The following is a 23,529-nucleotide window of genomic DNA, read 5'->3' on the forward strand; positions in this document are numbered from 1 at the left end:
GATTAGTTTGGATTACTCCTTGCTGGTTGCTGTCTCTTTACTGGTCTTTGGGCTGGTTCATATGATATATATATATATATATATATATATATATATATATACATACACACACACACACACACACACACACACACACACACACACACACACACACACACACACACACACAATTAAAGAGGATGATCTGCAGAAGTCTACAGATTCCAACATATTCTTTTCAAAACACTGCAGGAATTGGCAAAAATAAATGAAATCTAACACTGTGTCTTTAAGAGCAAACCACTTGTTTTACACAAACTGGGACATTAAACTGGAGCTCAGCCATCTCTGCTTGGGTTTTTTTTTTTTTTTTTTAAACCTACTATTGTTCTTTAAATGAATATGCATTTTAACCGTTTCCTGACAGTATGCCAATGCCTGCTTTTAACCCAACTAAAAATCATCATTGCATTTCAATTCGGATGTGCGTTTGCATCTATAGGCGAATGTGTAATGTACATACTGAACGTGGGAAGAGGCGGCACACAAGTAATCCACAGACATTTCTTGCCACAAACATCACAGTGTCATTTCCACCTCTTGGGCTTAAAAAACAAAAAACATTAATACACATTGAAGACAGCAAAATCAGGCAGTAAAAAGTTTTCACAAAGCACTTTTACTGGTGGTTACTAATTGAAGACGCAGACCACTTACCTTAGTCACTCTGACTGTTGTCCTTCACTAGACATCAAAAACATGTACTGTAGTAAGATTTCCAGGCATTTCTTTCTTCTTTCCTCTCTTTGCCTTGTCTGAGTTTCTTCTCACTGAGGTCTTCAAACGCAGGAATGTTTCACAAACTTTTCCATTGCATTTAATATGGAGAGAGCCAGGAAGAGAGAGAGGGGAAGAGGGAGAGAGGGGAAGAGAGAAAGAGAGGGAGAGAGAGGGAGAGAGAGTCTTGCCAAAGTATTAACAGAAGTAGTCTCGGAGCATGGCAAGTTGTTGAGCAATACACACCACATCAACTCACCAGCATCCTTACTGAACAGTCACTTTCAAGAAAGTATTTTTGGGGTTTTTTTTTTGCTGTGCACCCCGAGTAAAAACAACGAGAGATCTGAAGTATGTGGAAAGTTTGGTACCCTGCTGGTCAAAAAAGTTTGGAACAGTTGCTACATTTTTTGGTAGTTTTTTTCACTCTAGGTGAAAAATCCTCACGTCTTAAAGTCTTTTATCAAAAAGTGTTGTGAGATGAGCAACTGCTCACCAATCCCCTTCACAAAAAGGTTGGGAGACAGTTAATAGTGGTGTCCTCTCAGCCAGCCTGTCTTGCTCTGATCTTTCTTTTTCCCTGTGTACCTCCCCCTCCCCTTTGCTCTCTCTTCTGGGTGAGTGTGACTGGGAGTCTGTTTTCAATTCTGGATGATTTTTCCCTGTGTTTTTTTTTTTTTTAATTCTTCTTTTTTTTTTTTTTTTCAGGATATGAGGGGATGTTTAGAAAATCCACAAACAGTGCCAGCTGCTGAGTCATGGTTTTATTAAAGACCTGATGTATTATACTGACTCCACAAATTAAGTTGAGCCGTCACCTTCGTAAATACAGCCGCAATTTATCGTGTCACAGTATCTGTAGGACAAAACAGGAGCAGAATCAAACCTCAGCGAAAACCTCAATTTCTCATCAGAATGGCATTGTGGCAACCTGAGGTGTTACAGTATCTAGAGATGAAACATTGACCATGTGTTCAAAAGACTCATTTGGGGCTTATTCTGATCTCGTTGTCACTAGCAAAGAACAGAAGAACATTGTAGTTAGAAACACACGTACCCAATAGTCATGAACAACGTGATATTAGAACTCTGAGTCAGTGTATTGTTCATTTAGTTAGCTGCTGGTTAAAGACTTTGTGACACAGAAACAGATTGCGTCTTAAATTGGCAAAGTAATGTTGATATTATATTTCAGCCTTTGGCACGTTTACTATTATATACCACTTAGTAGGATGTAATAGGCCTAGCGATAGAAGGGCAAATTAACACTGGGCCTTATTTTATAATGTCAGAAGCTGCAGTTCAGGCTGTTTCTGGACAAAAATCCCCCACTGAAGCAAATGGGTATTTTTGGCCGAAGGCGTCCAGTAGGGCCACTTTGGACTACATAGATTTACCCCCTAGAACATCCCTCTCATGTTGCATCCCCTTGGGGCAATGTATCCAGTAACCAATTTGAGGAACGGTTATTTGCTCACTGCAATATTATAATGAGATGTATTGTTTTGTCTCTGTACCTGCCACCGTTTTCCTTACACTTTGCATCTTTAAATGTGCCACGTTTGACATCTGTGCTCAAATGTCAGCATTAGTTGTTGGAAACTTGCTTAACCCCTTGAATGGCAGAGGGGCCGGGAATGTGATGCTGACCACTCAGGCCCATAAGGGGTTAACAAATATCATACATGTGACATCAGCATGAGCGGACAGGAGAGAAATACACAGACCCCCTCGGCATTATCGCTAATCATCTATATTCAGATTGTCATCTGAAGCAACTATGTCAGTTGTATGTGTTTCTTGACCCCTAAAGACAATAAAAACAGAAATACTCAACATTTACATGTCTCCACGGCGTGGCTATAGACCGGGCAGCCTGGAGGAAAGCCCAGGGGCCCTCGCTCTTGGGGGCCTGCTCTCTAGCGTGAGCAATGCATATTTTTGTTGCTGCTGCACGAGCGATCAGAGCTTGCCGATCGTGCACAGTAGGAAAGAGCCGATCGCGCATGCGCAGTAGGAAAGAGCCGATCGCGCATGCGCAGTAGGAAAGAGCCGATCGCGCATGCGCAGTAGGAAAGAGCCGATCGCGCATGCGCAGTAGGAAAGAGCCGATCGCGCATGCGCAGTAGGAAAGAGCCGATCGCGCATGCGCAGTAGGAAAGAGCCGATCGCGCATGCGCTGCCAAACACAACCCAAAAATGTTGCCCTGGGGCCCGCACATGCCTTGCTACGCCACTGCATGTCTCACACCAATTCCTTCATTGCCTGAATCTCCATTGAAGCTGTTTGTTAACAGAAGTCATCATTATATAAAAACATAATACCATAACATAATACCATGGGCGTCCGCAGGGGGGGGGCAAGGGGGGGCGCTTGCCCCCCCCCCCTGGATCCTCGCAGTCGCAGCATTAATTTAATAAAATATGCTGAGGGAGGTAGAGGCAGCTGAGCCGCGGCCCGGGATTGGATGGGAGGCGGGGCTAGCTGCAGCAGTCACGCAGGGGTGGGGGCCGCCACGTGCTCTCCCGCGCTGACCGCTGTAACTCCCCATCCGGACCGGCACCCAGACTCTCCCTCTGGCCCTGCTCCCTCCTGCACCCCGGCAGACGGCAGTGTGGCTGCATTATCGCATAAGGTAGGGAGTGGGACACGTGGGACCAGGGAGAGATGGCATGGAGATGCGGGGGAGAGACTGAGATTGGGGGGGCAATTTGGCAAAGAAGCTTGGGGGGGGGGCGAGGGAGATTGGGGGTGGGGGGAGGTTGGGGGGGCGAAGAAGCTTGGGGGGGGGGCGAGGGAGATTGAGAGATGGGAGATGCAGGGGGGGGTGAGATGGGAGATGCATGGGGGGGGAGAGATGGGAGATGCAGGGGGGGGAGAGATGGGAGATGCAGAGGGGGGGAGAGATGGGAGATGCAGGGGGGGGAGAGATGGGGAGATGCAGGGGGGGAGAGATGGGTGATGCAGGGGGGGGGGAGAGATGGGAGATGCAGGGGGGGGGGCGGGGGGAGAGATGGGAGATGCAGGGGGGGGGGAGAGATGGGAGATGCAGAGGGGGGAGAGAGATGGGAGATGCAGAGGGGGGGGGGGAGAGATGGGAGATGCAGAGGGGGGGGAGAGATGGGAGATGCAGGGGGGGAGAGATGGGAGATGCAGAGGGGGGGGGGAGAGATGTGAGATGCAGGGGGGGGAGAGATGTGAGATGACGGGGGGGGGGAGAGATGGGAGATGCAGAGGGGGGGAGAGATGTGAGATGCAGGGGGGGGGAGAGATGGGAGATGCAGAGGGGGGAGAGATGTGAGATGCAGGGGGGGGAGAGATGTGAGATGACGGGGGGGAGAGAGATGTGAGATGCAGGGGGGGGGAGAGATGGGAGATGACGGGGGGGGGGAGAGATGGGAGATGCAGAGGGGGGAGAGATGGGAGATGCAGAGGGGGGGGGAGAGATGTGAGATGCAGGGGGGGAGAGATGGGAGATGCAGAGGGGGGAGAGATGTGAGATGCAGGGGGGGGAGAGATGTGAGATGCAGGGGGGGGAGAGATGGGAGATGACGGGGGGGAGAGATGGGAGATGCAGAGGGGGGGGAGAGATGGGAGATGCAGGGGGGGGGGAGAGAGATGGGAGATGCAGGTGGGGGAGAGATGGGAGATGCAGGGGGGGAGAGAGATGGGAGATGCAGAGGGGGGGAGAGATGGGAGATGCAGGGGGGGGAGAGATGGGAGATGCAGGGGGGGAGAGAGATGGGAGATGCAGAGGGGGGGGAGAGGTGGGAGATGCAGGGGGGGGAGAGAGATGGGAGATGCAGAGGGGGGAGAGAGATGGGAGATGCAGAGGGGGGGAGAGATGGGAGAGATGGGAGATACAGGGGGGGGGAGAGATGGGAGATGCAGAGGGGGGGGAGAGAGATGGGAGATGCAGGGGGGAGAGAGATGGGAGATGCAGAGGGGGGGGAGAGTGTGTGTATGAATAATGTGGTGCAACTGCATGCAATGGTGTTCTCGGGGGGGGGGGTAAGGGGGGGGGAGAAACCCCCCTTATGCTGGTCGTGCTCGCAATTATCCCCCCCCCCTGAAAAAATTTCTGCGGACGCCCATGCATAATACCAAAGCCCAAAGTGTCTTATAGCTGGCAAGGCAAGACCACATCTCGCCAGTATTACAAGCACTAACTACCGGTGCAGCAAAGAGTTAATTCTAAGATCTTTACCCTTACATTCAAGGTTATCTATGGACTTGCCCCCCCCCCACCCTCTTAACTTCAGAACTGTCTAATCAGTAACACCCCCCCCCCCCAATCTGGCACTTAGATCTGCTATCACCCCTCAACTGATTGAGCCTCATTTTAAGGTCAATATTGCTGGAGGGAGAGCTTTTTGTAGGACCGCCCCGAGACGGTGCAATAAAATCCCTGCTGCTTTAAGAAATCAGGAAGCTTTACTTCCATTCAGAAAGGAATTAAAAACTTTCCTTTTTAAACAAAACCGTGCAAACAGATCCTAATACCCTGGTAGCCAGTTTTCCTGCTCCCACTCGTGTATCCCGCCCTTTGTTGGTCTGCCTCGTCGTTCCCCTATATATGTTCGGTACGTCCTGGTTGTAGGTCTGGGATGGGTGTCCTCTCTAAGTTCCTACACGTGCTCTAGTACATGACACAAGTATTTAAATAGCAGATGCTCAGATACTTTGAGGAACTCCTTTTCCTAATGTCTGCTTTTATGTATGAAGCGCTTATTTCTCTTATGTCTCCTTTTATGTCACCTATTATATCACGTGTATTACTAATGTAATGTGCTATGTACATGGATGGCGCTATACAAATAATGATATACATACATACATACTGGACATGAACATGCAGAGCCGGTATAACCACTAGGCAAACTAGACGGTCGCCTAGAGCGGCAACATTTTTGGGGCGGCAAAAAAATGGGTATTGCATGTAGCAGTAGGGCTACTGATAGGGGGGAACAGCTGGAACCGGGCACAGTGAGTCAAGATGCCCGGGCACACATGTGCCAGTTCCTCAGAGGTGCCTCTCAAAGGGGTCTACTGGACTGACATTCAGCTCCACAGACACTCTCTGACAGGTCCCTCTGTGGTGCAGGCCTCCTCGGGCAGGTCTCTAGCAGGCCCCTCCATCCTTCAATGCTGCAGGTAAGCACACTCTGCTCCCCCCTTCCCTCTGTTGTGGCCCTATCTCCCCACCCACCCCTTTTCCTGGTGGCAAACACCAAAAGTTATGACTGACTTCTGACACTCCTCAGCCGCTGCCATCCTCCTCCGCTGCCCTGCTCTGCTTCTGCTGCCGCCACCCAACAAGGAAAAAGCTTAAAACCGGGACATTTGAACGAATTTGAGAAAATTGTCGGGACACCGGAACTTTTTATGAAAATTCGGGAATATCTCTTCTAAACCGGGACGAATCGTCACCAGTGGCGGATATTTAAAAAATGCCGCTCTTAGGCACTTACCTGGTGCCACTCTCATCCTCCAGCGCCGTGCCGTCTAGTTGCCATGGCAAAGCGGCACCATGTGACATAACATTGCCAGCTGCGCATTCGAGATCGGCGCTGCTTGGCTTGCCAGCCGCTTGCACATGCGCACGAGCGGCTGGCAAGTGCCGATCACGCATGCCGCCCCAAAATTTTGCCACCTTAGGCTCGGGAAATCCACCACCAATGGTGACCCTATCATTATGTCAATTTGGTCTTTGTGGAGATGAACTCTAAGGTCCTTATTCAATATGCTGTGTAGGTGCTTCCCCAAACTGACGAAGATTCTAGTCCTATTTATTTGAATAGAGCTGAACTCTCCCCCGACAGTGGGAAGACAGCTTTACGATGTACTGAATTGGGGCCTTGGGGTGTTGTTACTGATATGGTCGTGAGAAACAAGACTTCCAAATCTATGAGAATCAAAGTTTTTTTTTCTTTAACTTTACAGTAAACTTCACACTGAACAAGAACATCGGGGTCTTCCGGTGTCACCAGTTCTCCCAGCACATCTGGATCTACTTAATGGTAAGAACAGTTAACCCCTGCCAGCTGAGTGCCTGCAATATCCTGTGAGGCTACACTGATGTGCTGGAGACAAAGTGTGGGAGAGATAACAAGAAGACTTGGAATGCACAGACACAGGCAGGGAGGGACAAAGAAAAGAAAGGTACTGCAGAAAGACAGATTAGGAAGGAGAAACGCAGACATAAGAAGCAAGATTGTGAAGAAATGTGAAGAAACTGATGAACCCACGGAGGTGAAAGAGCTAGCAGGGAAGCTAAAATAAATACCTGATATGTAAAATACGTCCAATTACTTTATTTCAAGGCTGTTGTACCCTGCAGTATGTTCTTGGCCACTCTAGTAGTAGGCAGATAAGACAGAAAGGGTAGCAGTCATGTGTTCATTTAAAGGTCTACTTCTTATCACATTCTTTGACACTTGGTAATTAAGGGGCCTTTGTAGTAAGTGTCACAACCAGCTCTTTTGGCGCATGCCCAACTCAATGCCAATTGCACTTCAAATATCTCCATCTGCCCACCTGCGAAACAGAATATATATATTTTCATTTGATGTGGCGCATAGATGTAGGCTGTGTACACGTGAATGGTATGTGCAAAAATAATATTTCTGTGCGCCCCAAAATAAATTTAAAGTGCAGCAAAATTGTCCACTAAGTACACCTTAGCGCAGAGGTGTGCAAACTTTTTTGTTTGCACCCCCCTGCCTTCCCCCCCAATCCCTTTCTACTGCATTGGCAGCGTCATTTGATGTCATGTGACATCGCATTGCCACGGCGACGCATTGCCATTTAACCCCGCGGCGTCATTTGATTCCACGTTGTCATGGCAACACGTCACCGGAAGCCGCCGGAGAGAATGTAAGAGACATACAGAGGCCTTGCGCGCTCCTCCGGCATTTTATTTAAATGGTGTGGGGAAGAGGGTGGGGCCTCTGCAAGGGCCGGGACAAAACCACCCACCCCCAGGGAATTTGGGGGGGTTCACTCCCCAATTTGCCCACCCCTGCCTTGGCGTAAACCCTAAAAAGACTGGTAATAGTGCAGAATAAAGTTGCTATGTATCAACCCAGAAATGTATTTGACACAGCACAGATGTTTCATTCTATAGGTGAAAACATGTATGCTTTTCAAAGAATAGTTTAAATAATATGACACTAATAACTGATTTTAAATTATACTAGCGAACTAAGGGGGGAAGGGGGGGGGGAAATAACACTATCTACATAGGACTGCTTGCATACAGGACCCATACGTGTGTATGCACTACCAGTGCACGAGCCTTGATGAACATTCGTTACCTTATTAACCCTTGAGACACTGGGCTATGTAGCCTCCTACTGTGACTATTTACCTCTATACGAAACAGCCCTCACCACTATCCTGGGTTACACCACTTACCATATACTGCGTTAGTGTCCCAAGTACTTTAGATAGTGGGTGTCAGTTATCATCAGGTTTTATAAGAGTTTAGATAGCACAGTAATTCACATTTAGGTTCATTTGTCCTTTATTTTATATTCGCTGTATACTGGCTTATAATAGTATTAACACTGGACTCACAGCGTTCCTCCATATTTTAACTTTCTGAGTTACGACTCGATTAAACTTGTTTATTTTATATTCACTCACTCCTCACTCTCAACACATGTATTCTAGTACACCTGTTCATTAATAGTGGTTGAGTGCTCTCCTTGGGGCTCTTGTTCTCTTTTCATTGTCTTTAAATTATACTAGTTATAAATAAATAAAAAAATACACATCATTCTATGAAATTGTATCAGCCAGGTATTCAGTCTTCATACATTGCATGTACATTGTTTGAAGGTTTTTAGCGCTGGCATTTTTTTAAAACTTATATTTTTATTAAAGTTTTCAACAGTGAAATGGAAGGGGGTGGGGTACAAAAAACAGTAAAAGTGGATGGTGGGGAACAACAATCTTGTACAGAATTTTTACAAACAATCACATTTCATATCATACAACATTTTATGAATGACACATTCTACACTCAAGTACACTGTCCTCCTTCTGGGGCCTTTCCCTTACATCTCCCTTACATCCACTATGGGTGACCTCCCAACTCTCAACCCTCTCCGCCCAGTCCAACCTCCCAAGGTTCCCAGACCCTGTAGAACTTCCCTGTAGTATGGTTCAGAAAAGTGGTAAGTTTCTCCATTAATTGAACTTCGTTAACTCTTCTAATAACCTCTCTCCTGGAGGGCGGGAGTGTCTTTTCCACGCCACTGAGCACTGACATTTTGACACACTTTAAAAAAAATGACAGTACATACACCCCTAAAGGGCTTATTCTACATCTGTCGAAGAAACCGATTGGGCTGTTTTCGGCCCAAATTCCTCATTGGCTACAATGGAAAATGTTATCCCAAAATATCACAACCTGCTGCTTGAGCTAATATAGGCTACGGCCCCAGTGACTGCGTGCACGCGCGCGTCGGAATGCCTGGTGGTGCGTGCGCCGATCTGCGGTGCTAGAGTTGCGATGGGACGCACGGCCAAGAAGTCCAGGGGAAGCAAAGAAAAGATTTTTGACGGGGGCATGGCGGGGGGCGGGGCCATGACGTCACGCAGTTAGTTCGCCCTCATGGCTGAAGCGCCACCATGGCCACCACTTGGCTGATGTGCCAAAAGACAAAAAATCTTGTCTTTTAGCAAAGGTGGTCACGTATCGTGCTTTGTGCGTGCCCACACACGCGCCGACTGGGGCCTGCCCCATAGAAGGCTGTACTTTTTGTGCAGCGCACACGCCGCCGCACGCAGCTGTGGCCAGCGGGGACAAAGCAATAGAAGAAGCACCCAAGATTTTTAGAACCTTATTTCACAATCTGTGAAGCTGCTTCTCTCAGCTCCTTTCAGGGCCGTTCATTTGAATGAATCGGACCCCTTTTCCAGCACTGGGAAGCATCTTCACAGCATAATGAATATTCCGTGGCACGGTGCTCATATGAAAGGAACCCCACAATGCAGAATTCTATACATCCCATTATATTATAACCATCATATAACGCCCTCCTTATCTCCTTGATGCATACGGGGTAAAATATATTTAATTTTTTTATTTATAAAATGTTTTACCAGGAAATAATACATTGAGAGTTACCTCTTGTTTTCAAGTATGTCCTGGGCATTGAGTTATGATGACAAATACATGGTTACAAACACATACAGCTCAACCTCCTTCTAACGCTGTTCTTGGGGTCCAGAGAATCACATCGCGTTATAAGCGGATCGCGTTAGGAATAATGTACAATTGTATGCATTGTACAATAAAGTATTTAAGACACCAATAATCGTGTTGTAAAGTATTCATAAATATGAAATTGGGAGCCACGCTTACATCGCGTTATAAGCGGATCCGCGTTGTAACGGATTGCGTTATAACGGGGTTGAGCTGTATTTACATTAAGTGAACAGGGGAATACATTATATACAAGACATTGCATGCACAGTTAAAGATAATACATTTTATAGGTGTATGTAACAGTTACAGACCAGGTTAAAATGTGAGACAGCTTTAGTTTTGAAAGAACTTAGACTGGTGGCGGCTGTGAGCAAAGAGCTTTTATATATTAACCGAAAGGCCCCCATTCAATGAAGCTACCGTATTGTTACCAGTATGTTACCAGTATGTTACCAGTATGTTGCCAGTATGTTACCTTTTCTTCCCACTATATTGGAGGGTCGGAAAGACAAGTTTTCAAAATCTCTCTGATAGCATCAATTTAACTCTACGAGTATAATTCTAATGTTTTTAGGAACACTTATCTATCACTTTTCGTTCCATGACATTTTCATCTCTCTCCCTGAAAACTAATTAGGGTCCGTAATGAAGCGCTGATTTTGTTGTTGTTGTTGAGGAACTAGAGCATATGATTGAGTGCTGCCACAGACAAACCATATGGGATCCTGGACTTGTATCAGGACACCCATGTACTTTGGGTTATGGGGTTATGGATTGCTTACTTACTGTCTAAAAAAAATTCCAACTCATTAGGTTAATAACCTTTTGTTGTCACGGGCTGCAAAACAGCTGGTCACGGCTTGGAGGAAATAGGACAAAACCACAGGCTGCATTTTTAGAAACGGTGTCATTATCATCTAAATAATTTCTGATATTTCAAACAGCTCCAGTCACGTAGACCCCGTGGGTTGAGAATAATTCTCTGGCCTGTTGTGACTTCTTTTTACCCTGTCACTTCTACAGAGAATAAAGCATCGCATAGTTCAGACTGAAATATCTGAAGTCTGCCAGTGGATGTTAAACCTGCTGAACGTGTTGATCTGTAGGTCAGGGGTGCGCAAAGGGGAACACCCCCTAGGGTGGGCGCGAGATGTTCTGGGGGGCGCGTTGGTTACAGAGGCTCCGCGCTCTTCCCGAGGGGATTTAAAGGGCATTCTCTTACCTGGTTTGAGTTGCCTCTTCAGCAACGCGTCACCATGACAACATGGCGTCAAATGTCGCCGCAGGGTCAAATGGAACGCGTTGCCATGCCAATGCGTCATCACGTGACAGAGTCGGTAAGGGAAGGGGGTCGCGAGCGGGGGGAAGAGCTGACAGGGTGGGGCGCAAACAGAAAAGTTTGCGCACCCGTGATCTAGGTAGTTCATAGTCATAGGCCCCTACTCAATATGCTGTGAAGTCTTTCCTATGCCAGAGAAGAGTTCAACTCCATTAAATTAAATGGGATTACAATGTAATCCAGCACAGAAAATGAGCTTCACAGCAGAGTGAGTTGTAGACATGGTCAAATTCTTTTTGCGGATTTGTATCTGCCACGAATCAGTCGGTTCCTTTTGGTCCGGGGATTTCTACGGATCAGTCTCAAAAATGGCAATTCGCCTTTTGCGTTTTTTTGTTTTTTTTTAAACACCAACAATCCATCCGCAGATTCCGCAATCCGCTGACGGATTTTTAGAATCAAATCCGTGTATTCAGCAGAATCTGAGATTGGATTGTTAAAATCCACCCGCGAATTGCATCCATTGGCGGTTTTGGATTCATCAGCGCGGATTGAAACTGTAACAATCTGTCGGTGGATTTTACACCGCGGAACGGATTTTGAAGGGCAAACTCTGGATATTCCGGGAAACGGATTTTGACTGGTTCCCCCCCTAGTGAGATGGGGCATAGACTCTGTGACTCACACGAAGATGACGTTGTTAAATGCCATGGGATCACTGTAACAGCCATTTCATTGTGAATATACAATATATATACAGTAATATACAATAATACAATATATACATACTGTACAATGTTAGCATTAGTGCTGTCCCATCAATTATTTAAGATTCCTTCTATTCCATTTCAGAGGGTGAACATATTTGTAATGTTGATGGTTCTTCTAGACATGAAGGAAGATGAGAAACCTTATAACTGACCTGTGACTGACTCTTCACCTTATTGCCTTCAGTGCTGGAGTAGCACATGTGTTTATACCTCCACTCAGCAGTGAGTGGTTTAACTTCTGAGATCTCCTAACACTTCCTCCTCTATTTCCACTAAATCATCCAGACAACTGTGTTGAGTTGGTAAATTTACTGGCAACTATGTGTTTGTGTTTCATTGTAAACATGTGTGCTCCTTTAGATTCATGCCTGAGTAGTATATATGTTATCTTTCTCAAGCCCTATTTGCAAGCATAACAAATGGGGCAAATGACTAAACATGTACAACAAAGATAAAATACCCATTAAAGCAGCATTAGATCAGCATTTTATTTCTACCTCCTAATGCCATTTTTAATGTTTTTTTGAATGTACTGAGAATCCTGTGGTTGCTACAGCAACCATTTAGAAAGTCATGTCAACTTAATCTTTTGAAACAGGCTCTGACACACACCTTTTTGAGATCTGGCCTTTGGTAACAAAGTATCACAAACAGGTCTGTTGCTGTGTTCCAAACAGCACTCTGTCTATTACTCTGGAAACTGTAACAATAATGTGTTTCACATCAGCTGCAGCATTTCACTGACTGCAGCACAAAGTTAGAAGGCGGCCATTTAGGTAGGCACACAATCAGGATTTTTACAAATTCCGGCTCGGCTACTAGGGTTTATGTAATGGCCGTTTTTCAAAGTTTTGTACCCTGCGGGGGCCAATAGGAAGCCGTGATGTCATCCGGTGCGGCTTCCTGTTGGCCCACATGACGCCAGAGCGTTAAACTTCCAGAAGATACCGGAACCCCCTAAGGAGGTAAGTATCTCTGGAAACAGGGGGTCTCCGGAGCAGAAACGAATGGGGTTCAGCTCCAGAAACCCCCTGCTTCAATCATACGTAAAAAGAAATAAGAAAATGTAAAAACACGGGGTGAATTGCTCCTTTAAGTAGCAATCACAGCCCAAAAAGGAAAAATATATATATATTTTCACATAATTGGAAGATCATTACCGGTGAAGGTACACTTACCCTTCATGGAGGAAACATCATGGACGCCAGCACATCGACCAATAGGAAGCTGCAACCGATGACGGAGCTTCCTTGTGACCTGCAGATATTGATGGTCGTATTTTTTTTTTTTGCCAGGAGGGAACTTCGAATCCGATATCTCCACCAGTAAGGAACTCAGGAACTGGAGTGGGGAGGGGTTCCCAGTGATACAAATAGCACAGTTCAGCGCCAGAGGACACCCTGGTTACCACTATTTAAATTTTTTTGCAATAAAAAAATTAAAAATACCAGATGGGACTTCTGCTTTAAAATGTAATACGAAATAGAATGACTTTAAATAAATAAATAGATATGAAATATAAAAGTACAGCCCCATTTACAGTATTACCATAGTGAACAGTCGTGATTGATGTAGTGAGTTAAATCTAGGTGAGCAGTGTTTTTAAAACCATGTTTTAAGTACTTTAAATAATTTTTGATCGTTCTCATTTGTAGCAGGATGACTGAGAAAGTGGAGTTCTTGCTATTCTACTTTCATTTGCCCCACAGTGTTAGAGTAATCAGAGTTATTCAGATATACTGTACGCTATGTCATAGTATTCACAAGGAATGGTTCATACCATGCAGTAAGAGTAACAAAAGGCAGAGAATAAGAGAGTTAAAACAACTGTTATGATTACAAGTATTTATAGTGGTCTGTTTTTTTCTGAGACATTAGTCACCGCTATTTCACTTGTTAAACAGATGGCCACAAGTCCCTTTCCACCCCATGTGGGGCTGCACTTTAAGGGATGGGCGCATAGGACAGTGACATTACTGGTCACTGATCTCATCGTGAGTGAGTCTGGAATAAGTGACCTTCCTTCTGCCTCACGTCTCAGTCAATGGTCAAGTCTAAATTCTCTGTCCACGAATTTAACATACTTATGTGTGATATATATATATATATATATATATATATATATATAATAGTCGTGGTGATTACCTACTCTTATCTCATTTGAGCAAATGTCAGCAAGCCAACCTCACACTGATGATACCCATCAAGGTTGAAACATGTCTGTGAGTGGGTTAACTGACTTTGCATCTCCCAAGTCCTTGCTTAAAAGCTGTGTTTAAAGCAGCATGCATTGACTAAGGGTTGCTCATGTAATGTGAGCATGAGATAAAAAGTGGCACTGTGTGCTCATTTGCATGTCATTTCCCAGAATCCCTTGCTGCAGTGGAAGTGCTGTTTGCTGGGTGATAATGGTGAAAGACAGGGTTGCAGACCTGTCTAAGACATGCAAATGAATATACAGGAATATTTACAGTTGCTATATATATATATATATATATATATATATATATATATATATATATATATATATATATATGTATGTATGTAGTGCCAACCTGGTACGCAGCACAAATGTAACATTGGGAGAAAGAAGTAACTGTCCCAAATAGCTTACAATCCAATTGACATGTGGGAACACCAACAGAAAAAGCAGAGTAAATTTGAGTGCATTGGTTAGAGTGCGTGTAAGAGCATCCTGTAGTTTGGTGACTAATGGGCATAAAGGATTATTTAAACACTTCACTGAACAGGTACGTTTTCAGATGTGTTTTGAAGATAGAGGAAGAAGGTGCTGGGTGGACATTGAGACAGAGGGTGTACGAGAGGTAAGGTTCGGCATGTGAGATGGGTTGTAGGTGTTGGAGAACTGTAGTGATATGGTGTGTAGATACAAAACAGGGCTCAGCAGAGCATAGAGAGCGAGTAGGGGTACAACGAGAGACTAAAGCTGAGATATAGAGAGAGAGGCAGGAGAGTGGAAAGAAGCAGAGACTGATCAAGAGGAGAGCGAGGTTATCCTCACAGCAGTATTCTTGATAGAGTGAAGGATAGAGAGCTGCCTAGAAGGTATGCAAGTAAGGAAAAGGTTGCAGAAGTCGATGGGAAAGAATGAGGGCATATATTCATATTTTAGTAGTAGAGTAACAGATAAAAGGTCACATTTTAGTAATGTTATGGAGAAAGAAGTGGCAAGATTTTGCAATAGCAGTAAGGAGAGGGGAATTTGAAAGCGAAGTGTCAAAAAAGACAACTAAACAACTGGATGGATTGTGGTGTTTCTGACTGTGAAGGAGCATTAGGACTTGATTTAGGTGGAGCTAGGAGCAGTTCAGTCTTTGACATATTGGCTTTAAGGCCATAGCTGCTATATAGGATGAGATTGCCGTACGACAGTTGGAGATATGGGAAGAGGAGGGGGGAGGTGTTGGAGCACTGCAGTAAAAAATATCAGGCTGGCGGCGGCGTGCAAAAAAATAACTTTAATGCGGCATAAAAGCCCTGATTAAAAAAACAGAACAATTCTCTGACGCGTTTCGTCTAAACGACTTTTTCAAAGAGTGCCACTCTTTGAAAAAGTCGCTTAGACGAAACGCGTCAGAGAATTGTTCTGTTTTTTTAATCAGGGCTTTTATGCCGCATTAAAGTTATTTTGTTGCACGCCGCCGCCAGCCTGATATTTTTTACTGCAGTGCTCCAACACCTCCCCCCTCCTCTTCACTTACCTGGTCTGCCATTGCTGTGACGGATGCACGCCAAAGAGAACAGCGGTGAGGTTTCTTTCTCCCCTGAACGAACAGCTCAACAGGCACAGGCTGAGACAGCCCCGTGAGTCTCTGCACTCCCTGCTCAAGGACCCGCTGGGAACACGTGACCCGCCAGAGAAGGAACCGCCGGATGGGACAAGCACTCCGGTCAGGTTAGAGGTCTCTCTTTCCCCACAGCGGTTTACTCTATGTGCCTGAGCTTTACATTATATATATCTGTCTATACGAACTGATGCATTTAATGGGGGAATCTTCACACTGCTCATGAATCATCAATAACCACTGATCCCTTGAAGACTGTGATAACATCAATTTGAAGCACCCTTTAAGGGTTTATTCCCTTACCAACCTAAGTTGGAGATATGGGACTTTACTGCAGATGTGAGGTTCTGTGTGGATAGATTCAGTTGTGTCCTCTGCAGGCAGAGAGTACATAAATTAATTTAAAAAGTCACCAAGAGAAAGTGTATAGAGAGAATAGAGGCTAGGTCCCAGATCTGGGCCTTGAGATACCCCAACACATAGATCAACTGAGTAGGAAGTGGAGTGAGCAGTAAATACACTAAACCATGTATTATCATAACTGTGTCCAGGACATACTTGAAAATGAGAGGTAACTCTGCATGTATTACTTCCTGGTAAAACATTTTTATAAATAATTAAAAATGGCGGTAGGAAGAAATCAAGGAGAGGGTGTTATCCAGAACACAAAGGGATTGAGACTGTGATGGAGAACGGGGTTGCCAACAGTATTAAAGGCAGTAGACCCATCGAGCAGAATGAGAAGGGTATAATGTCTTTGGGATTTTGTAACGTATAGGTCATTTAGGGAGTGCTGTGTCGATGGAGTGTGCAGGGTGAAAACCTGATAGGATAGGGCCTAGGAGAGCATAAGAGCTGAGGAAAGAATGCATGCAGAAAGATACTGGTTGTTAGAAGTTTAGAGGCAGAAGACAAGCGAGAGACAAAGCGATCATTAAATGGATTAGTGGGGTCAAGGGGGGTGTTCTTGGAATTAGGTCTCACAACAGCATGTTTGAAGGCGGAAGGACACATACCAGAGGATTTGAGTGAATGCAGGAATCAGAGTGCAAGCGAGAGGTCAGGGGAGATGGGACAGAAAGGAAACAAGCTGGAAGATAGTAGGGAGTGTAACTGAGATACTGCATCTGTCACAGGGGAGAAAGCCTCTAGAGTAGATCAAGAGGGATTCTCAAAACAAGGTGCAGAGGAAGGCACAGAGGGGATCGCTCTTCTGGTAGAGTCCACCATTGTCCTTGAAGTAATCAGCAAAAGTTTGAGGAAATATGGAGGGCGAGAGACAGTTAGTAGAAGGTTTGAGGATAGAGTTAAACACAGAGAAAAGGCATTGTAGGTTTGAACTGTGAGTGTTGATAAGTGTAGAGATATCAATTTGTTTGGCTAGAAACAGGACGGAAGGTTTTTTTATTGTAGGAAATCAGTGAGAGTGTGAGAGAATTCCTCCATAGACACTCAGAGGAGTAAGCATGTCTGACTCCTGAGTCATGGAGGTAGAGCGGTGAGAGTGCTGAGCATGTTGTTTAGTATGACATATTTCCGGGTGTTTGTCAGGAACACGTCAGCATACCAGGGACCTGTTACTCCTTAAACTGTGATGTTTATTGAACATACAACATATCAATTAAACTGTACATGCAGACTGTTTACCCGTGCCCATCTCCGTGGATCTCTCGTGGATCTCTCGTGGATGTCTCTCTTATGCTACCTGCTTAATATTATCTGGGTAGCCATGGTGGCGGGGAACGCTTGCGTTTCACCCTGTGTTAGAATGGCATCATACATCAGACTCCGCGGGGCGTCTGATTTCAGAGCAACGCGTTGCCTCGACACGTCCACGTCAGCAGGGCGCATCGGCGCCGATGGAGGCTGGCGGTCTGAGAGTCGTGGGGTGAGTGCCTGGTGTATAAATATGCGTTTGTTTCAGTTATGTGTAGCCCTTACCTTGACAAAGGCAGCGTGATACAGCCAAACCGTTGCTCTATATTTGGCACAATACATTTCTTCGGCTTAAGTCCGTGTACCTCTCTCTCACTGCTCATCCATGCATCTTTTGGGACCCTTTGACACAGAGCACCGGCTGCTAAGTACCTTTATAATCCTCATCTTCAAGTGCCTGCATCCCTCCTTGTATTCGTTTATTGAACATACAACATATCAATTAAACTGTACAAGGGACTGTTTACTACCACACTGTTGTTGAACCTGAAGCCATTACAGAACGGAAATGTAACACAAACAAGATGCACAAGGAGCCCTCTAGTTTCAAACATTATTACTACTTTTTAAAGACACATCTCATATACTTTAGAGAGCGCCATAGAAGAAGTGGAGCATGCTACTCCAGGCAGTTGGAAAGGAATTTGGAGTTCTAGGTGGTGACAAGATTGTCAGAGAGCCTGACAGCGGTAAAGGGAGATAGAGAATTCAGAAAGAACAGTTTTAGTGCAGGCAAGGTCTAATTAGTGGCCCTCAATATCCATTGGTGTATTAACAGAGCACACACCCCCACCTCTCTCTCCCCCTTACACCCCCACCTATCTCTCTCTTCCCTTTACACCCCCACCGCTTGCATACAATAACCCCCCTCCCTACACTCAATGACCCATCACGCCCAAAATAACCCCCCTTCCCAATACATAAAAACTCCCCCAATACACACTATAACCTCCTCCCCAATACATACAATAACCCCTCCCAAAAACATACAATAACCCCCTCCCCCAATACACACAATAACCTCCCCCCAAAAACATACAATAACCCCCTAACCACAATACATTCAATAACCCCCTCCATCAATACATACAATAACCCCTACCCAATACATACAATAACCTCTCCTCCAATACATACAATGGCCCTCTCCCCCAATACATACAATAATCCCCTCCCGCAATACATACAATGACCCCTCCCCAATACATACAATAACCCCTCTCCCCCAATACATACAATAACCCCTCTCCCCCAATACATACAATAACCTCTCCTCCAATACATACATTGGCCCTCTTCCCCAATACATACAATAATCCCCTCCCTCAATACATACAATGACCCCTCCCCAATACATACAATAACCCCTCCTCCAATACATACAATAACCCCTCCTCCAATACATACAATAACCCCTCCTCCAATACATACAATAACCCCTCCTCCAATACATACAATGACCTTCTCCCCCTATATATACAATAACTACCTCCTTCAATACATACAATTACCCCTCCCCAATACATATAATGACCCTCTCCCCCAATACATATACATACAATGACCCTCACTCTTACCTTTCTCGTTATGGGGACTGGACTGGGGAGGCCTCCAGTCAGGTGCCACGCTGATCCCGCTGGCTGCAAGCAGATGTGGAAGTTGTGCCTGACTTCCGGCCCGGCCCCCAACCTCCGGTGCACGCCACCGGGGGCACTGATGCTCAACTTTTCAAGTGAAGGCCGGGTTCACCACAGCGGCGGAGAATCTGGGCCCAGGTAGGACAGTTGTCCTGGCTCTCCCCCCTTGTCGGTGACCCTGCCTAGCAGCAGTGCGGCATGCCAAGCAAACTTACATGCACATACCGTACGGGGGGGGGCACCAACTTTGGGGGCCGCTAGGCACGTTCCTACTGGGCCCAATGTGTAATCCGGCCCTGTGTAGGACATAGGCGGATGTAAGGGAATGGAAATGGGAAGTGGACTAAGGGCCAAGCTCCGAGGGTCACCCCTGTTCAGGTAATTAAAAAAAACAATACCTAATTTGAAGGGGATTGCTGTTTTAATAATGAGTGATACTCTGGGTTTGCAAACAAAAAAGTAGTGGTACTCAGAACCATCTGACTATTGCACAAAGCACATAGCTGCCTGCTTGGAGTTCACATGCATGTTCTTGATTAGTTAATAATGTGACCTGCATTTCTTTCTTTCCATGTTTCTTTCTTTTTTTTCTATCTATTGTTTAAATGTATAGCTGGTGCTAGAGCCATGTGAAGCAAGAAAACTCAAAATAACATAGTAATAATAATAACAATAATAGTAACTTTATTTCATATAGTGCTTTTCACCCAATGGGACTCAAAGAGCCTCACAATTACAGTAAGGCGCGTGGTACGCAGGATTTAGGAATTTTACAGACAGTCCCTGCCCAGGTGAGCTTACAATTTATGTTTTTGGTGCCTTAACACAAACCATGAGTGATTCCACTCTGTAATCTGTATGTAGCAGCCTGGCACATAAGTCCTGGTAAGAACAGGCTGTTAATAGGGTTAATAGTTAGCTGGTGACATCACATCTCCTCAGTTGCTGAGTGTAGGAACTTACAGGCACAAGTCCGGGCCTGTGGAGCTGCTAGAAGAGGGGGAGGGATAGTTTGGCTCCTCCTGCTGTATGTCTAAATGGGTTCTGCAAAAAGGAGTTAGTTGATCCCTCACCTAGGGAAGTGCAGGTTCATCCCTCACCTAGGGGTGAGTGAGCAGGGAAAGTGTAGACTGCCTGGGAGCCTCAAGCTCCTGGGATGTACAGTCAAGGGCCAGTGAGAAGAATCAAGACCTTTCCAAGTGAAGTTCAGGAAGGAGTATTCTGGTATGCAGGGTGCTAGGGACCAGGAAGCCAAAAGTAGACCGCTCTGGCAGAGGAGGTTGGTGGACCCAACTCCTTGTTAGGTGTGGGCTTGAGGTGGAATAGAGGCAAAAGCCAACATGAAGGTCCTTATCTGAATGGGAAGGGTCATGAAGGGAATTGACCCTACAAGGTACATTAGGAAAAGCCTGCCTAATGATATGCTGTGTCCTATGAGTCCACTGTGTATTAAGAGAGTGATCATTGATCCTGTGCAAGCCTGGAGCTGTTGTGCCTGTTAATAAAAGACCTTTGAGTTGCAAAAGATCCTGGCTCCCTATTCTTTATCCTGTACTCACAACCACCAACTATCCTCCATTACAGCCAAGGCCTGGACCTGCCAGAGGGAACCCTGAGATCACAGGTAATTGCCAGCGGAGCTAACACTAATACTGTTGGGAACGGGTAATAGACATTATCACACCTGTACGCCCTATCACCTGCTGCCGGGGGAGGGGGGGTTATTGCATTAGCATACATCGTGTACACTTTTAAGCTTAACTCTATGTCGAAAAACTTTGAAGAAAGATTGTTATGTCTTTACGTAACGTAACATAAGAAAACTATAAGGAAAATGACAATTCAGTACAGGAATGAGACCACTAGGTGGAGCTGTAGGGCAATCATCACTGAGAGAGACCCAGAATCCTTCAGAAACTCTCGTCCAGGATTCCCTGGCAAAATTTATTGGACGGATTATGATTGCAGAAATGAGGTTTGCAGCAACTAACAAAGGAGTTTATTTCATAAACAAGAGAGGGTAGAGCTAAAAGCCAATATAAAGAGGGCTGTAGGATTAAGGCGTGTGTGGTATGCACATTTTCACACAGATATGGCAAAGAATGCAAAGCATTCCGGATTGTCCATGCAATATATATCTAGCTACTATACTGTTCTGACTTTGTGCTACATCGCCCCAGAGACTTGCAGTCTTGTGGCATAAATCATCCAAGTTCCTGTAAACTTGCTAGAAATAAGTGAATCATCTAATCTTTTGGTGGGCTCACAGCAGTGTGGTGTACACATGCCGGAGGATTTGGAACAGAATTCCTTTAGCGATGCGCGGGACGCACGATTGTAGTAATCTTAGCGTGTAGCGTCTCAGATTAGATTACAACAGTTTAACACATTTACGAGCTATGATGAAAAAACCCTAACTTCTCGTTTAATGAATGTGAACATGAATGTACAGCAGTGTATCTGGTACTTGTTGATATCATACAGTGACATCAATTTAGTTAACATCAATACATTGTGCCTCTTATATATTGTTAACCTGCATACAGTAACAGACCTACAATTGTATTGATAAAAACACAAAAACACAAACCTGTTGGTTTCAAAACGCGTTGGAAAGTGTGCTAGTTATATTGCCTTTATCCCACTACTCCACGATTCGTGAACTGATCCAGCAACCGGCGCAAGCACCGGTGAAACCCTCCTGTGAAGTCACTAATCCGGAAGTGCCTGAACGGAGGACAGTGAGAGGAACCCAGCTGGCGTGGAGTTCTGTTTGGAGCAGCCCCTCCTGTGTGAGCTGCAGATGTGCTGGACTTTCCGTGTGAGCAGGGACTTTGGTGGACTCCTTAACTGCCTAGTAGGAACCGGTGGTCACGAAGCAGTTTCCAATACCTGTGACGACATCTACTCCGGCTTCCACGTGGTGTTTGGGTAACATTTATCCCAGAAATGCTTGTCTAATATTACTTTGATGTACGCACAATACTTACCCTTTTAATTGTTTTGAGTTAATATAATTCTTAGTGCACTATGAGCGTTGTGCGCTGTGTTTTTTGTGTTTTTATCTGTCAGCTCTAGGGGGTTTTGAGCCATCCCTGTTACCACAGCTGCAGACGCTCCATTTTGTACAATACAGGTCACGTAAATATTTTATTCTGTATTAATCACTTCACGTTATATACACTTATTAGCTGCGCACTGATTCTCCACTTCCTCTACAATTGTATTGTATTGTATGTCTTTATTTATATAGCGCCATTAATGTACATAGCGCTTCACAGTAGTAATACATGTGGTAATCAAATAAATAACAGATAATATTAATAACAGATCATGGGAATAAGTGCTTTAGACATAAACATAACATTAAGGAAGAGGAGTCCCTGCCCTGAGGAGCTTACAATCTAATTGGTAGGTAGGGAGAATGTACAGAGACAGTAGGAGAGAGTTCTGGTAAGTGCGTCTGCAGGGGGCCAAGCTTTATGTATCGTGTGTTCAGAATATCCACAGTGCTATTCATATGCTTCTTTAAGCAAGTGTGTCTTAAGGTGGGTCTTAAAGGTGGATAGAGAGGGTGCTAGTCGGTATTGAGGGGAAGGGCATTCCAGAGGTGTGGGGCAGTCAGTGAAAAAGTTTTAAGGCGGGAGAGGGCTTTAGATAAAAAGGGGGTAGAAAGAAGACATCCTTGAGCAGAACGCAAGAGTCGGGATGGTGCATAGCGAGAAATTAGGGCTGAGATGTAAGGAGGGGCAGAAGAGTGTAAAGCTTTAAAAGTGAGGAGAAGAATGGAGTGTGAGATGCGGGATTTGATTGGAAGCCTGGAGAGGCATTTCAGGAGGGGAGATGCTGAGACAGATCTAGGAAAGAGTAGAGTGATTCTGGCAGCAGCATTTAGGATAGATTGTAGGGGAGACAGGTGAGAGGCAGGAAGGCCGGACAGCAGGAGGTTACAGTAATCAAGACGGGAGAGAATGAGGACCTGAGTCAGAGTTTTAGCAGTCGAGCAACAGAGGAAAGGGCGTATCTTTGTTATATTGCAGAGGAAAAAGCGACAAGTTTTAGAAATGTTTTGAATGTGAGGGGCGAATGTGAGAGAGGAGTCGAGTGTGACCCCTAGGCAGCGTGCTTAGGCTACTGGGTGAATGATTGTAGTTCCAACAGTAATGTGGAAGGAGGTAGTAGGGCCAGGTTTGGGAGGAAGTATGAGGAGCTCTGTTTTAGCCATGTTGAGTTTAAGGCGACGGAGGGCCATCCAGGATGATATAGCAGAGAGACATTCAGAAACTTTGGTCTGTATAGCAGGTGTAAGGTCGGGTGTTGAAAAGTATATTTGTGTGTCGTCAGCAT

At 45.3% G+C, this 23,529-nt stretch overlaps 1 protein-coding gene and 1 long non-coding RNA gene across 4 annotated transcripts in view; both read right to left on the reverse strand.

Moving 5' to 3' along the window:
• The window catches only part of PDGFRB (platelet derived growth factor receptor beta), a 101,922-nt gene extending 100,527 nt beyond the window's left edge, over positions 1–1,395 (reverse strand). The window contains exon 1 of one of the 3 annotated variants that reach the window (XM_075602069.1): positions 697–1,395. The gene's annotated coding sequence lies outside the window, so the exon portion shown is untranslated. The remainder of the gene's footprint in view (positions 1–696) is intronic. The other 2 variants (XM_075602068.1, XM_075602067.1) reach the window with 2 other exon arrangements.
• Positions 1,396–7,052: 5,657 nt separating this feature from the next.
• On the reverse strand, positions 7,053–17,628 carry LOC142494573 (uncharacterized). The gene is made up of 3 exons (XR_012801541.1): positions 17,477–17,628; positions 13,202–13,433; positions 7,053–7,294 (listed from the first exon to the last, which is right to left on the reverse strand). It is a non-coding gene; the product is annotated as an uncharacterized LOC142494573 (long non-coding RNA).
• Between the last annotated feature and the right edge of the window lie 5,901 nt (positions 17,629–23,529).

The sequence above is a fragment of the Ascaphus truei genome, chromosome 5 (assembly GCF_040206685.1).
Source record: "Ascaphus truei isolate aAscTru1 chromosome 5, aAscTru1.hap1, whole genome shotgun sequence".
In the NCBI taxonomy this organism is placed as follows: domain Eukaryota; kingdom Metazoa; phylum Chordata; class Amphibia; order Anura; family Ascaphidae; genus Ascaphus; species Ascaphus truei.